The sequence below is a fragment of the Adiantum capillus-veneris genome, chromosome 3 (assembly GCF_014529385.1).
Source record: "Adiantum capillus-veneris isolate H3 chromosome 3, ASM1452938v2, whole genome shotgun sequence".
NCBI classification, from domain to species: domain Eukaryota; kingdom Viridiplantae; phylum Streptophyta; class Polypodiopsida; order Polypodiales; family Pteridaceae; genus Adiantum; species Adiantum capillus-veneris.
The window spans coordinates 167,806,535-167,820,445 of NC_140933.1; the positions used below are offsets into that span (position 1 = coordinate 167,806,535).

General features: G+C 41.9%; 1 pseudogene; it reads left to right on the forward strand.

Annotated features, from left to right (window-relative positions):
- The first annotated feature begins 1,931 nt into the window (after positions 1-1,931).
- LOC147462146 (uncharacterized) lies at positions 1,932-7,085 on the forward strand (annotated as a pseudogene).
- The last annotated feature ends 6,826 nt before the right edge of the window (positions 7,086-13,911 follow it).

The window sequence follows — 13,911 nt, forward strand, 5'->3', positions numbered from 1 at the left end:
CTCAAATCAAGCCAATCACACATATCAATGATTGTAAAGATGCACACATATGGAAGCTATTGCAACATCCTTTAATGTCACGTGTGTTATATTTGTTCCTTGAAGCACTTATCAACCCCATTTTTCACACTGCATGCTTTTGTTTGACAAATTTCTCATATTTAAATAAAGTGTCCCATAATTGACACTTGCAGACACTCTTTCTTTGTTTCTCCCAAGCACTCACCTTGCATGAACAAGTATGTAAAGTCCAATATGAGCATATATCAAGGTACTTTTTTCCCATTGAGTTTTTTCCCTTTGGTCATCTTGGTTCTAGACCCTAATATAGAATCACTCATCACTATACTCTTGTATATATTCCTTCTGCATCAGGTACTAGCAATAAGGAAATTGCTACTCATATCAATCGTATAATAATTAGAGCAACAACTACAAGTCTCAACTATGCTTGTCAAAAGCAACTCTTATCTTCAAGGACAACAACAAAGATCCATTAAACAATAACAAGTCAAAGAATGGCATACCAAACAACTAACAAGCAATGAAAAATTCAGTAAGAGAGCTATCAACAACAATCATAAGTAGCTCACACAGTGCTTCAAAGTTGGCAAAATTGGAACTCGAGGGCAAGATCCATCATAAAATCAATAACCCAAATAGGCTCAGTTCCTAAAAAATGGGCAACACAAATAGCCATCTTCATTGCCAAATGTGGAAAAAAAAAGAGAATACATAATAAAATGAAAAATTGCCTCAACAATAGAAGCCTAACTCACATATCAACCAAAACATAGCAGATATAAATAACTCAAGGAAGGGGGTAATGTCCTCAACTATAAAGAAATTTCAAAGCTAAAGACCAACTTAAAGACAAACCTAACAGAAATACTAATGACCATATTGCACATGGTCGTGTCAAGGGATGATACGAGCTAGGAAGAGGGAGTGTTTGTCCATTTCAACATACAGGCGTCCAACTAGCCGGACACCACATTTTTCCCAGCAACTATAGCTATACTATGTGTAAATCTGGATTTTAGAGCAATAGATCTATTTTATGAGTTGTAATTATTTCATGATATGTGTAAAGGCACATGTGATCATGACATTTTCTATTTAGAAAACCCTAGGTATAAAAGATAATGACCTTAGTATGAAAGGGAGGCTTATGTTTGGAAAAGAAGAAGCTGTGTTATACATACGCTCAAGCAGCCAAGTAGCTCAAATTTGTAATCGACATTTCTAACGATTTTTTCAATTTCAAAACTTGCATTGTCTTCCTCTTTGTTAGGTATGGAGCCTGATTTACCCCATTATGAGGAGAAGCCATCGTGCGGGAAGAAAAATCACTCGTCAAAAATAAAAATCACTCGCTGAAAACCAAAATTTTCACGCTGAGTTTTGAGGCGGAATATTCCTTTTTGCCGGAATATTATGGCCGGACGGCGGTCGGAAAGTGGTGGGAAAACAACCGGTTGATTGGCCGGTTGACCGGTGGCCGGTAGTCAATGGCCGGTGGCCGAATTCAAAAGCGAACTTGTTTTTTCAAAGGCGGCCACACATGGGCGGATTGGAGGGAGATATGCCCCAAAGTGCAAGCCGCAACTGAAGACCTTAGGGGAGACCTTGAAACCTAAGCATAACCCTAGAAATGGGGGGCTAGCTTTGCACGTGCGGAGTAGGTGCTAGGGCGTGCCCTTTGAGGCCACGTCTCATCCAGTCTTAATGATGCAATCCCCCCTTTTGCATGCCCACCTATCCCCTAATGCATGTCACCCCGCGAACTTACTCCCTCACCGAACCCTCGCCCTCTCAAACTCTCCCTATGCAAGAAGCTTTCCCTGTACCAAGAAGTGCTTTAGGCGCTCCCCCATGGCCTAGCACAGAGGCTCAAAGAAACCATCACGGTGGGAGGAGATGAAACCCACATGTTGTCCCTTCATTTCAAGACAATAGCAGAAGTGTGTGGTGAAGCTAATCTTGCAGGCTCCCACAAGCAGAAAGATACACTGCTCGAGGTCATCCTCCAGGAAGAAAGCTTTGGACCTGCTACAGGAGGCTGTGCGCTAAGTCTCCGAGGTAAGCCCCATGTCACACTCCTTGCTTCTCAAATACGAAAAAAGCAGAAGGATTTGGAAGAACGGGCTCTTATTACGCTGCTAGCTGGACCCCGCTCGCCTGTGGATATCCTCAGGAAATGGATTAGGAACCAGTGAGGTGTCTTGGCTACAGAGGTAGAAACTATTCAGGCCTTGCCCAAGGGACATTAGCTGTTTGTCTTCAAGACAACAGAGATGGCGTTCTCTGTACTTAGTCATGGCCAATGGATAATTATGTCCTCCCTATTGAGTCTATTTAGCTGGAACAAGGATTTCAATCTTCACCGCTCTACCTTGGTGAACTACCCTGTATGTGTAGAATTACCTAATCTCCCGATGCACTTCACGCTCATCTGGCCGAAATAGGTTCTCCTATGGGCAAAGTCCTAGGAGGGAGGCAGAAGACCAATTACATTCCATCCTCGCATCCTCAAGTTCTTATAGAAATGGACATTTCTGTTGACCTCCCCTCCTCCATAGACATCTTCATAGATCATGGTGAACTGTTTGAGTAGGAGATACTCTACAAGTATCTTCCTAACACTTGATTCCATTGTGGAGCTAAATCACACTTTGTGAGGAACGTCCAATCAAAATTCTCCCCGTCCCCATAGGAATTGACCCCAGAAAAGTAAGACAGGGTAAAGAAGGAGAAACTAAGGGCTTCACCACAGTAACCCATGCCAAAGGTAAAACAATTGTTCATAGCAACAACAAGGGAAGGGGCAAACAAAAGGAAAAAGGCAAGAATTGTCAGCCTAATCATGTCACTGTGCTAGCCCCCTTGACTGGTTTCAACGAGAATGACTTTCAAGATTCAGAAGTATCTGAATCAGATGCTGAAGAATCTTTGCCCAGTGAGCTGGAAACTCAGGTCAACAAAATGGATGCCGACATGATCATTGATTTGAACCTGGCCTCCCCCCTGCCAGGCATTGCCAATAAGGAAAATGCCCCCCTTCCCCCCCCCCGGGCACCAATGCACATCCAGAAAGACAACAAAAAGGCTCATGATCAAGCCTTGCAAAAGTCGACCAAGTCCCCACCTGGGAAATCCATACAGGACAAAAAATAGCCTAAATGAAAGTTCTAGATTGGAACATAAAGGGGCTAAGTGACCCCTGCAAGTCTCGCAAAATCAGAGCATGGGTGGCAGATAATTCGGTCGACATCTCGCACTTCAGGAGATCAAGGTCAATGGAGATGATCTAGTTAGGTGCCTGAAGGAAGTGTCGACTTCCCTTAGCTTTTATACCTCCTCTCACTCTAGGGGTTCGGGTGGCACTGCTTTAGGTATCCCTGCTGGGTGGCTCCCTCAGAATCCTGGGTGCTATGGGGGAGTACTGGGTTGCAGTCCCCATCTCTGCCCTATTTCTAGCCACTTTAGTCTCGGTTTATGCAGCATGTACTTCAACACAAAGAACTTAGATGTGGTCTAATTTCTCTGCCTTAAAGGGGGACATCATGCTCGTTGGTGACTTCAATACAGTCAAAAACTCGCATGATAGATTCAAAGGTATGGTCATCAATGGTGGAGATAAATTAGCCTTGGACAAGATGAAGGACCTCGTAGAGCTGTGGGACAATGGAGAAACAAGAGTTTTCTCATGGTAGAACTATTCCAAGGAGAGTCTGCCTAGAAAAGCAAGATTGGACCGTTGCTATGTATCTATTCCGTTGGATAATTTCTTCAATAGAATCAAGAGCAGGATCAACTGCAACTCATGTCTGTCAGATCACTACCCAGTGACCACTGTCATCGACCAAAAGTTGAGCAAGATTAGGAACCAGTGGTTCCACATGGACCCTTCCCTGTTCCACCCCCCCATTGTTCAAGCTGCAATGAAAAGAATATGGATAGATCTATTTGCTAGAGCAGTTAGACCAGGGGTAGCTTGGTCTTCAGCCATCAAGGGGACTCAGGTTTGTTTGTCAAAATTTTGCAAGGAAATCTCTCAGATATGTCGATCTCAAAGGGATCGTATCTACAACTCCCTCCTTCTTCTTGAATTAGGGCCGCAGAGTGAGTCTACTCAGTCCTTGATAACTGACCTACGATCTAAACTCAAAAATGAAGAAGACATAGCCTCCAAACATGAATCCATCTTCTTTAGAGAGTGGTGGGCAGGTAAAATTGACAAGCCCTCTAAACAGATGTTCAAGATCCTTAGAAAAAAGCAAATATGAGAATCCTCCCAGCTGTTTGTGGCATCTGATGCCTCTATCCAAAATGAAACTGAAAATCTTGAGTTCACTCGGACCCACTTCGAATCATTGTTCAATCCCAAGGAATTGATTTCCCCTCAAGTGACTCAAGCTAGAGAAGAAATTTGGAAATTCAGGTAGAAGGTGGTCCCTGTAGAAGACAGCTTCCGAGCTGATCTCCCCTTTTTTATTTCCGAAATCAAGACTGCTATCGAGTCACTGACTACAAACAAATCTCCTGGTATTGACGACCTACTGGTGGAGATTTTCCAAGTGTTTAAAGACACCCTTGCCCCCTGTCTCCTGGAAGTTTGGGAGGAAGTTGTTAGGTTCCAGGAACTCCCTTTCTCTATCAACATGGGGATCATCAAACTTTTGCATAAGAAAGGTGCCAAGGAAAACCTGTCTAATTGGAGACCACTCGCGATGCTCAACACCTGCTATAAAATTTTTGCCAAAGTGGTTGCTCTTCGAATCACCCCCATCCTTATGAAATGGATTTGTACAAAAACAAAAAGGCTTTATCAAAGGAAGGAGGATCATTGAGGCAGTCATTGCTCTCTGGGAAGGAATCAAGCATGATGAAGACTTGGTTTTGGATTATATATTCATCAAAATTGATTTTGACAAAGCTTATGACTGCCTCGAATGGTCCTTTATCTTACATAGACTAGAAAAGATGGGCTTTGAAAAGGGGTTGATCCGATATGTAACCACTTTGTTTGGGCATGCTAGAGCGAGAGTCTCTCTTAATGAAGCTCTATCTAAATACTTTGAGCTCAATAGGTCTATTATACAGGGCTGCTCCTTGGCCCTCCTTCTATTTGCTATTAGTGCAAATGGCCTCAATTGCCTGGTCAAAGGGAAGATGGCGCAGGGTAGTATCAAAGGTATTCCCTTGCCAGACAGTACTACAACCAGCAATGTCTTTCTCAGTTTGCTAATGACACAAATGCCTTGCTAAGCAACAATGATAGCCCGCTGCTAGAATTTTGGACTGCAATGAAAATCTTTTTCTCTGCTTCTAGTTCAAGAATCAATCACAACAAGACAGGGGTCAGATCCTCTCAGTCCCCGCTGCCGGGTTGGATTCTTAGTGAAGGGTGCTCTATTTTAAAAGAGGGTGAAGCCTTTAGGCTGCTAGGCATCCCCTTTGGATTCAAGGTCTCCCTAAGACAAAGGTGGGATTGGGTGCTAGAACGTTTCAGGGCCAAGCTGGAAAGGTGGAAGGGCTTCCATGGCTCTCTGGCTGGAAGAGTTATTGCAATTAATCATTTCTTTTATCTTATAATTCATTCTTTCTCAGCTGCTGGCGTCCTCCTAACTCTCATCTGAGCATCATAAGAAAATAGTGCAGGAGCTTCCTTTGGGGAGGTGATCCATTTAAGAAAGCTGCAGCCAAAGTACGGTGGGATATTTGTTGTCCTCCTTAAAAAGGGAGCCTAGGAGTTAAAAACATTAAACAAATGGGCAGATAAAATCGCCGTCAAACTCCTCATCTGTTCCCTAGAAGAAGATACCAGTCAGGAATGGGCTCTCTTCCTGTTTAGGAAAATAAAATAACCTCGCTTTGGCTAACTGGAAGCCATGGCAGAAAATGAGTTGGATCACTATTTTTTTTGGGTCATTCCCCATCAAGGCTAAAGGGTCAGACCTACTCATATCTCTTTGGGGTGCGTGGAATAGGGCAAGGATTAATCTGTCAGTCTTCTGGGGTAATAACAGAGCTAATTCTATATAGCAATACGACTCCATTTGGTGGCCTCTCTCCCCTCTACCTCCTATCTCTAACACTCAGATAAGGACGACGCTTCGATGTCATTACCACTTGGGGAGTTCTTTGGAATAAACAACTACATATGTGGAAATCAGCCGAGGAACTTCTTCTCCAATTCCCCGTCCAACCATGGGAACTCACGCTCATTCTAGCCAGACTAGAGGTTTTCCCTTGTTCAGATCTATGGAAGCTTTCTCTTAAAGATTGTGTCCCACTCAGTGCCTTTGGATGGAAAGGTGGGTTCAAACTCCAACACCCGCAATTGGATCTAGGTGACATCACCCCCTCACGGCCCAGCACTTTGAACAAACGCTGAAACGTCAGCCTAGGCAGGAGGCAGTGGATTTTCAAATTCAAGAAGCTGTGGGACACTTCAATTCAACCAAAAAAATCAGTCCTCCTTTGGCTCATACTCCACAAAGCCCTTTGGACAGGGGAAAAAAGCCTCAACGCAGGCTTATCCACAGGAATCTGTCTCAGATGCAATGTAGAAGTGGAGTCCATTTTTCATTTATTTTTAAACTATCCTCAGCCTGCTGTCATTTTGTCCCCATAACTTCTGTGCTCAAAAATCTAGTGTCTTGAAGACAACTTCTGCTAGGTGACTCTGTCTGTGTTTTGTCTTGCTTTTGGAACCGCACTAGGGCAAAAAATTTATGGATTATTTGGAAATTGAGAAATAGTCATGTGTTTAATGTGGCTTACCAGGCTCCTAGCCTAAAAGCTTTGTTTGTGGACTTCAAACTACAGGTGTTCAAAACTAAAGTCAATGAAGCCAACCTCACTATCTGAGGAATTGGATCATTAAAGACGCGAAAAAAGCTCACCCGACTATGGAGGCAGAGGATCTGGAGCTCCCCATCAATAAGAGGAAGTTAGCTGAAATCAAGAACATGATGGCTGCTAATTTGAAATCCTCCCGTGCGGCTTTCGAGGTCATTTTTAAAGCCGAAAGCTTCATTGAGAAGATTCAAGGAATGATAGACTCTCTTAAGGACTGATGACTGTTACGATGTATATGTTCGGCTTGTTCGGCCTTAGCTGTTTTGGATCTAGACAAACCAATGTAAAGAATCAGTTTTGTAAATGGAGAGTCTCTCTGGTATGGTCATGGTCTCGGGTAAAATCATGGACTATTGGTGTCTCATGGTGCACATGGTGCTCAACTGTAATTTTGTCTCATTTCTCGTGTTAATATAACTTTCACCGCTTTGTTGGAAAATTAAAAAAAAAAGATATGCCCCAAAGTACAATAACTTGTATGAAAAATTCAATCCTCATATTATAAAAGGCCCTACTAGCACCAACACCATGCATTTTCACAAAATCTTTGCATAGTATCCCACAAGATTTCATATATTCACCTTTGAAATCTTTCTTTTAGCTCCTTCACATTAATATATATGTGAACCAACTTGGAGGTGGCTGTTTTCTTTTTTAATCCAGTAATGTCGTGCCGATTTTGGGAAGCAGGTTAATTAGAAGGAATCAAGGGAGATTCTTTTGCCTTGGAAAGTGAGATAAAAGGAGAAAGGAAGCCTGGAGGTTGGAGTCGTGGGAGACTGGGTAAGCAGAGGTGCAAGCAGCATGTGTTGCGCAGGTGACGGTAGGGAGGCAGCCAAGGTAGGGGAGACACGGGCGAGTGTCACAGGACAAGTGGGCGGCATTCATGGAAGCAAAGAGGGCTATGAAAGTGCCGACACAACTCACTCTCTCTCTCTCTCTCTCTCTCTCTCTCTCTCCCACCTGGGAGCAATGCAAGAAAAGGCATCCTTCGTCTCTGTTGCGTTTAGTGTATGCCCTATCCAGCAAGCCATGCCTGAATATCATCATTAATGAGAATTAATTAAAAAAGCGACAACTAACTCCATGCTAGGATGTAATATAATCAATAGCACAAGGACCCAGGTCCCATACCCATTTCATTTTCTTGACCTTTTGTGCTCTAAACTTTCACAGTAAGGAATTTCTTCACAACCGTCATGTAATATCGACAAATCATAACCATTTGGCTATGATGTAGTTGTTGTTAGAAAAAGACAATAAAAAGTTAGCTCTGGGAAGAAACTAAGTCGGTTATAGGATTGGACGAAAATATGACTTTGATTGAATCAATATAACATAAAGGATGAGCACCAATATCAGAAAAAAACCGGGGTCCAGTGTATTTTAACCGGTTGAAATCCTAAAATCCCGGTTAGATTTTGAGCTTGCCTTGAAGAAAACCGGGCAATTTTCACAAGTTTTACTGTAATTACCAGCAAAAGCTTCAAATTTCAACCTAAAAAACGGGAGAATTTCAAGCTTGCCCTTATTTTCTTCAGTTCGGAAAAATGTTTTTTTCTAGCCCTGAGAGCACCTAACAAATCGTTCTTCACTCCATCATTAGAACAATATATTGCATTATAAGAGAGAACCCTACATTAATATGTCAGTTTAATTTTGAAACGATTTGTTTAGCTGGAATCTTGCCAAATGCTCGTGTGGTTTGAGGAGGAAAACAGAGGGAGTCGACATGTGCAGGGAGGGGGAGACAAAAACATAGAGACAAAGAGGGCCTCCACATGGTGAGTTTGGGAACTCATCTTTAGACTCACAAAACTTGGGCAAAAGGTACCCTTAAATGTAGAGAAACCTTCGCACGGTTCCTTTTCAAATACTCATTTGACTTGTATAACAAGTGGCAGAGGCTTGGCTATGCTAAAAATAAACTTATTACCTCTTAGTCCAGGTTAGCACGTTGAAACTATCTCGATACACTCCTAACTTTTTATATTTTGCAAAAGTTTCACAAAAGGAATATGTCAAACTATTTTTTTTAAGGGATTCCCTCTTAAATTCACCATGGTAAAGTTTATGCAAATTGTTCCCTTATTCCTTTCCAAAACTCACCGTGGGAAGGCCTTGAAAGACACTTGGTCCGATGCGAGGAATTAGGAGAGATGGAAAATGTGGCAAATGCAGAGAGAACAACGCGAGGCGATGTCGAGGAGGAGATGATGGTTATCTGATGGGAAAAGCGCAGATTCTATCTCTCTCTCTCTCTCTCTCTCTCTCTCTCTGTGTGTGTGTGTGTGTGTGTGTGTGTGTGTGTGTGTGTGTGTAGTGCCCTAGAAGGGGCATGGACTGTGGCGATGTGGGGAGATAGGGACACAGCAACTGGCCCTTTGCAAAACAACACAGGCAGTTGGAGCCTCGAAGAGCAGGGGGTAGGGGAGGCAGAGGGAGATGAGAAGGGTGTGAATGGGGACATAGAGGGGAAGGCTTAGCCGCTGCGACAGAGAGCACAAATCGTATGACAATGCCTTGAGAAGCCGTCATCCCCTGCATGTTGAGCTTAATGGGCATGCATACAACGTCTCACAAATAAAAGAAATTACATGTGCCCATAAGAATTTGCGGGTTACATACCTTTGTAGATGTGGCAAATACTGAAGAATAGATCACATGGAAAGCTTAAAATCTACACTAGATGAAAGAGAGATTAGAATTCCTATTAGGAGGGATCCACATTCTAGCCATCAACAATTTCACAGAATGTGAATGCTTACATTGATTACTCCACCTTTCCAAAAAAAAATTAAAAAATTGCATGGCCAACTATGAGCACGGAAGAGAACCATAAACCATATACAAACCATACGTGTTCCAAAGAATAATTGGAAGAGGTATTGCCAATCCATCTACAACCTACGGAGAAGCAATATTACCAATAAACACCTTGACACATTCATCCATTGGTATTACATAACAATCCGCTACAAAATATATCTAGTTAGTCTCAAATGAAACACAAAATCCATTGTGGAGACCACAAAACATCATGTTAGTAAGAAACCAAAATAATGTAGTTGAGAAGTAAGAAGCACGTCTTTCTATGAACGAGACAATATTTTTGGACAGAGGGATCTTACAGTCACAATGATAATGCGAATACCTTATATACACTACTCCCAGTAGGAGAGTTGATTTCAATAAGGTTTGATTTGCCAAGGAAAATATGCTACAACTTGCATGAAACATATGACTTAAGCAATACACAAGATGATAATTTGTAACTCAACTTGGTTCCATTGATAGCATATTCCTAATGGCTTCCAAAAAAATTAAAAGGTGCTCCTAATTCAAAGATTCCACTCAAAAACAACAAAAAAAAAACGATGCGTTAATTTATAGCACGTAATGATAGGCAATGACGAAGCACATATATTTGCAAGAGTATTACCTAAGAAAGATGAATACAACGTTGTGTGTGTGTGTGTGTGTGTGTGTGTGTGTGTGTGAGAGAGAGAGAGAGAGAGAGGAAAACTTACAAGAAAACGCTAAAGAAAAATGAAAGAGCAAAGAAACAACTATTTATATGGACACAAAAGGTCTTTTGACTTTCCATCTTCATTTGTCTTTTGACTTTCCACCTTCATTCGTCTTTTGACTTTGCACCTTCATCTGTCTTTTCATTTCCTAAAATTACCCTTCACTTATACACTTAATATGTTTTGAAATAATTTTTATTTTTCTGAGATTAGGGAGACCTAATAGCATCATACATTAATTATCTAGCTTGTTCATGATTCCCTCTGGGCATCCTTTTGCAAAGCCATGGGTGATTGAGAACTTTTAGAGAGAGAGAGAGAGAGAGAGAGAGAGAGAAATGCTAAATGTGCAAAAAATTAATGAACTAAAAGCAGCATGCAATGTCTTCACAACTACCAAATAAAAATTCAAAGAGGATACTTGATAGAAAAGAGACTTTGGAATGTCATTAAACCATTATCCAAAGGTGAAGCAGGAACGTCTGCAGTTGTAACACATGCAACTGAATTCGTAAAAATGTTTCATATCTGTTGAACTTTGGGATTCCGATGCTTTGTGCGAGTGAGCTAGGTGTCCACGCAGAAAAAATTTATCCACAAAAGAGTTGTTTGTCTCAAGAAAAAAACGCTCGAAAAATCTCAGCCCAAAAAAAAAAAAAAAACTTATTTAAAAAGGAGGGGATCAGGATCTTACCCCAAGCCCAAGCCCAGGCCTAGTCCTCAGTCCTTAGTCTTATGATATAGTATAGACACTAAGCTTAAGCTTAAGCCCAAGCCCAGGCCTCAGTCTTATGATATAGTATAAATACTAATATATATATATATATAAAAATAAAGACTAGGCCCTCAAGCGAGGGAGGGCATGTGGGACAAGTCCTTCAAGTCCTCCACCATTCCTTTCACACTTACCCCTTGAACTTACTAATTTTAGTCTTCTTCTTGACTAGGAAAATACTATTTTTAGGATTTCAAGGGCTTTAAGTAGCCAAATTGGGGGCTATAATGCACGGGACGTCCCTCTAACCAAGACATTCGTTTTGAGCTATCACACGTCATATTCTGTGGCTTGGTTAGAAAAAAGGACCAAAAAAACAAAAAATAATGAGTAAATTTGGGGTACAAAACATCCAAGAAACTAGGTGAGTTGCCTTCATGGGCACCCACCAACACTTCTAGAGTGTTGAGGTCACATGCACCTATGCTCTGGTCGTGTGCTAGAGGACGATCACATAGAGAGTGTTTCCGTTTATGCAGGCACCCATTATTCCTCCACATTAAGCTCTAGGTCCTCAACGAGAACCCAAGGTAGTACCATTCAGGACCCACATATTGCGGGCTACCTATACGCCAACCCCCATTCTACATGCAGTGACTTGGCAACATTTGATCAATCTATTGGTTGATATATTGCGAAAATATGCATAACACGCCTGATAGAGAGCCTAGAAGTAAGGCAATACAAATAGCCAAGCTCACACAAAAATTTAGTGGAGACGGGGATATGAGAAAGCATATCAAAATATTTGAACAAATATGTGATTCCCTCGGAGACACAATGACCTGCATCAAAGTAATGCTTTAAGCCTAACCTTGAGTGAGAAGGTTGGGGATTGGTATAGAACCCTAAGGGTGGAAGAGAAAACGATTTACCCTACTCTTAAGAGATTGTTATCGAAAGAGTACATACGAGAGGGAGTACTTTGGGGTGTAGCATCTCAGCTCCAAAAATCCCAACGAGGGGAGGGGGAGTCCGTGAGAGACTTTATTAGTTGCTTAAAGCATTTGAATTCTCGTTGTAATCCAAATGAGCGCTTCAATAATACTCAATTGCTTGATAGATTCATTAAGGGACTATAGCATGAGGATATCTAAAATGGACTAGTCTTTAGAGGTATCACCACTTGGGAAGCAGTCACCACCAATGCAATCCAATTGGAGGACAACTTAATGATTCAAGGAGAAGGAGTGTCTGTTGAGCCTAAATCTACTAGCTCGCAAGCATCGAGGCATGAGCCAATGACCATAAAGCCTATTGCTAAAGAGCCAAAGATATCTGAGATGACTTTAGCATATCTCACCAAGGCCATTCAATAAAGTCTTAGAGACAATCGTGCTCCACAAAACAACCATATGTATCCAAGAAGGGAGCAACAATGGTGCTCAATTTGCTATGGTCCACATAGTACCAGTGAATGCCCTACATTTAGAGTATAACTTAATGGGAATTGCAATGCATGTGGGAGGTATGGTCATCAAGCCAAGGATTTCATAGTATTTAAATGTGTGATGGCATAGACCAACCTTAGCATGGACGAACACACCTCAAGTGTCTGCATTGATGCCAACAACGCCTCTTGAACAACAGTCACAACACATGGTCCCTACGGATCAAACTGTTGTTCAAACAATACCCTTATCACCTTCTCTGCTAGGACCGCAACCCCCACATCCAAGAATCACTTCTGTAAATAAGTGGGTTGTGAGTCATCCATTGCTTGTTTGGAAGGCTGTGAGAAGATATAATAGACCCTAATGTTGCCTATGGGATTGATGCACTTGAAGAAATTCCACAATACTACATGGAGGACTATTGGAGACAAGTCAAAATTGTCTATCAAGTAGCTGCTCTTGCGGCAAGAGGCTAAAATAGCAATTTTACTACCAAGAGACCACCTCTTCATGCTACAAGTGTGGGGGTCCACATTGTGTAGTCGAGTTTCCTATTAGACTACAAAAGAATGCCACACTAATGCAAACAAATCAAGCGAGCATGTCTACAATGCCGATACTCATGTGTAATCGTTGTGGCATAGATCATTTGATTGCCCAATGTCCTAATAATCCAAATGCGACAAAGATCACGCCATTGAACTTAATTGAGGTCACCGGGGAGCCATCACAAAGTACACCTGTGGTACTGATAAATGTACTCACACGATTGATGCTCCAAAACCAAAATTATATTCTTGAAGAAAGAAACACGGTATCAATTGCCCAATCTCAAAAGAAGAACAAAACACGAAGGAAGAGATCGCAAAATGCAACAAAGTCAGACCCCGGTTCAAAGACCAACATAGGGATTGGTGACGACCCCGTATATATGAGCGACACTGAAGAGGATTCTGATTCAGGTGAGACCATGGAGATTAAAACGACCATTAGGAAAGAAACAAACACAGGAGATCGTCATGAGCCACAATGGCCAGGACCCAAGAAAAAGATAGGAACTTAGTACATCCTATATAAGAGATCAAGCGAGTCAAGGAATTAACGAGCTTGGTAGAAGAGACCCAAAGGGACCTAGAGCCAGCATCTAGATAGATCCAGATTACAGACACAGAGTTCCCTACGCAAGATCAACCTCACAAAGACCATAGACCACTAGCAATACCTAGTGTCATCCAAGAAGAAAGTGACTTTCAGTCGTGGGAAAGTGGGCGTACTCCCTTCTTGTTAGAGAGAATGTTTAGGCTTCAGAAGTGAGAACCACCATCATGTCTAAACTTTATGGAGA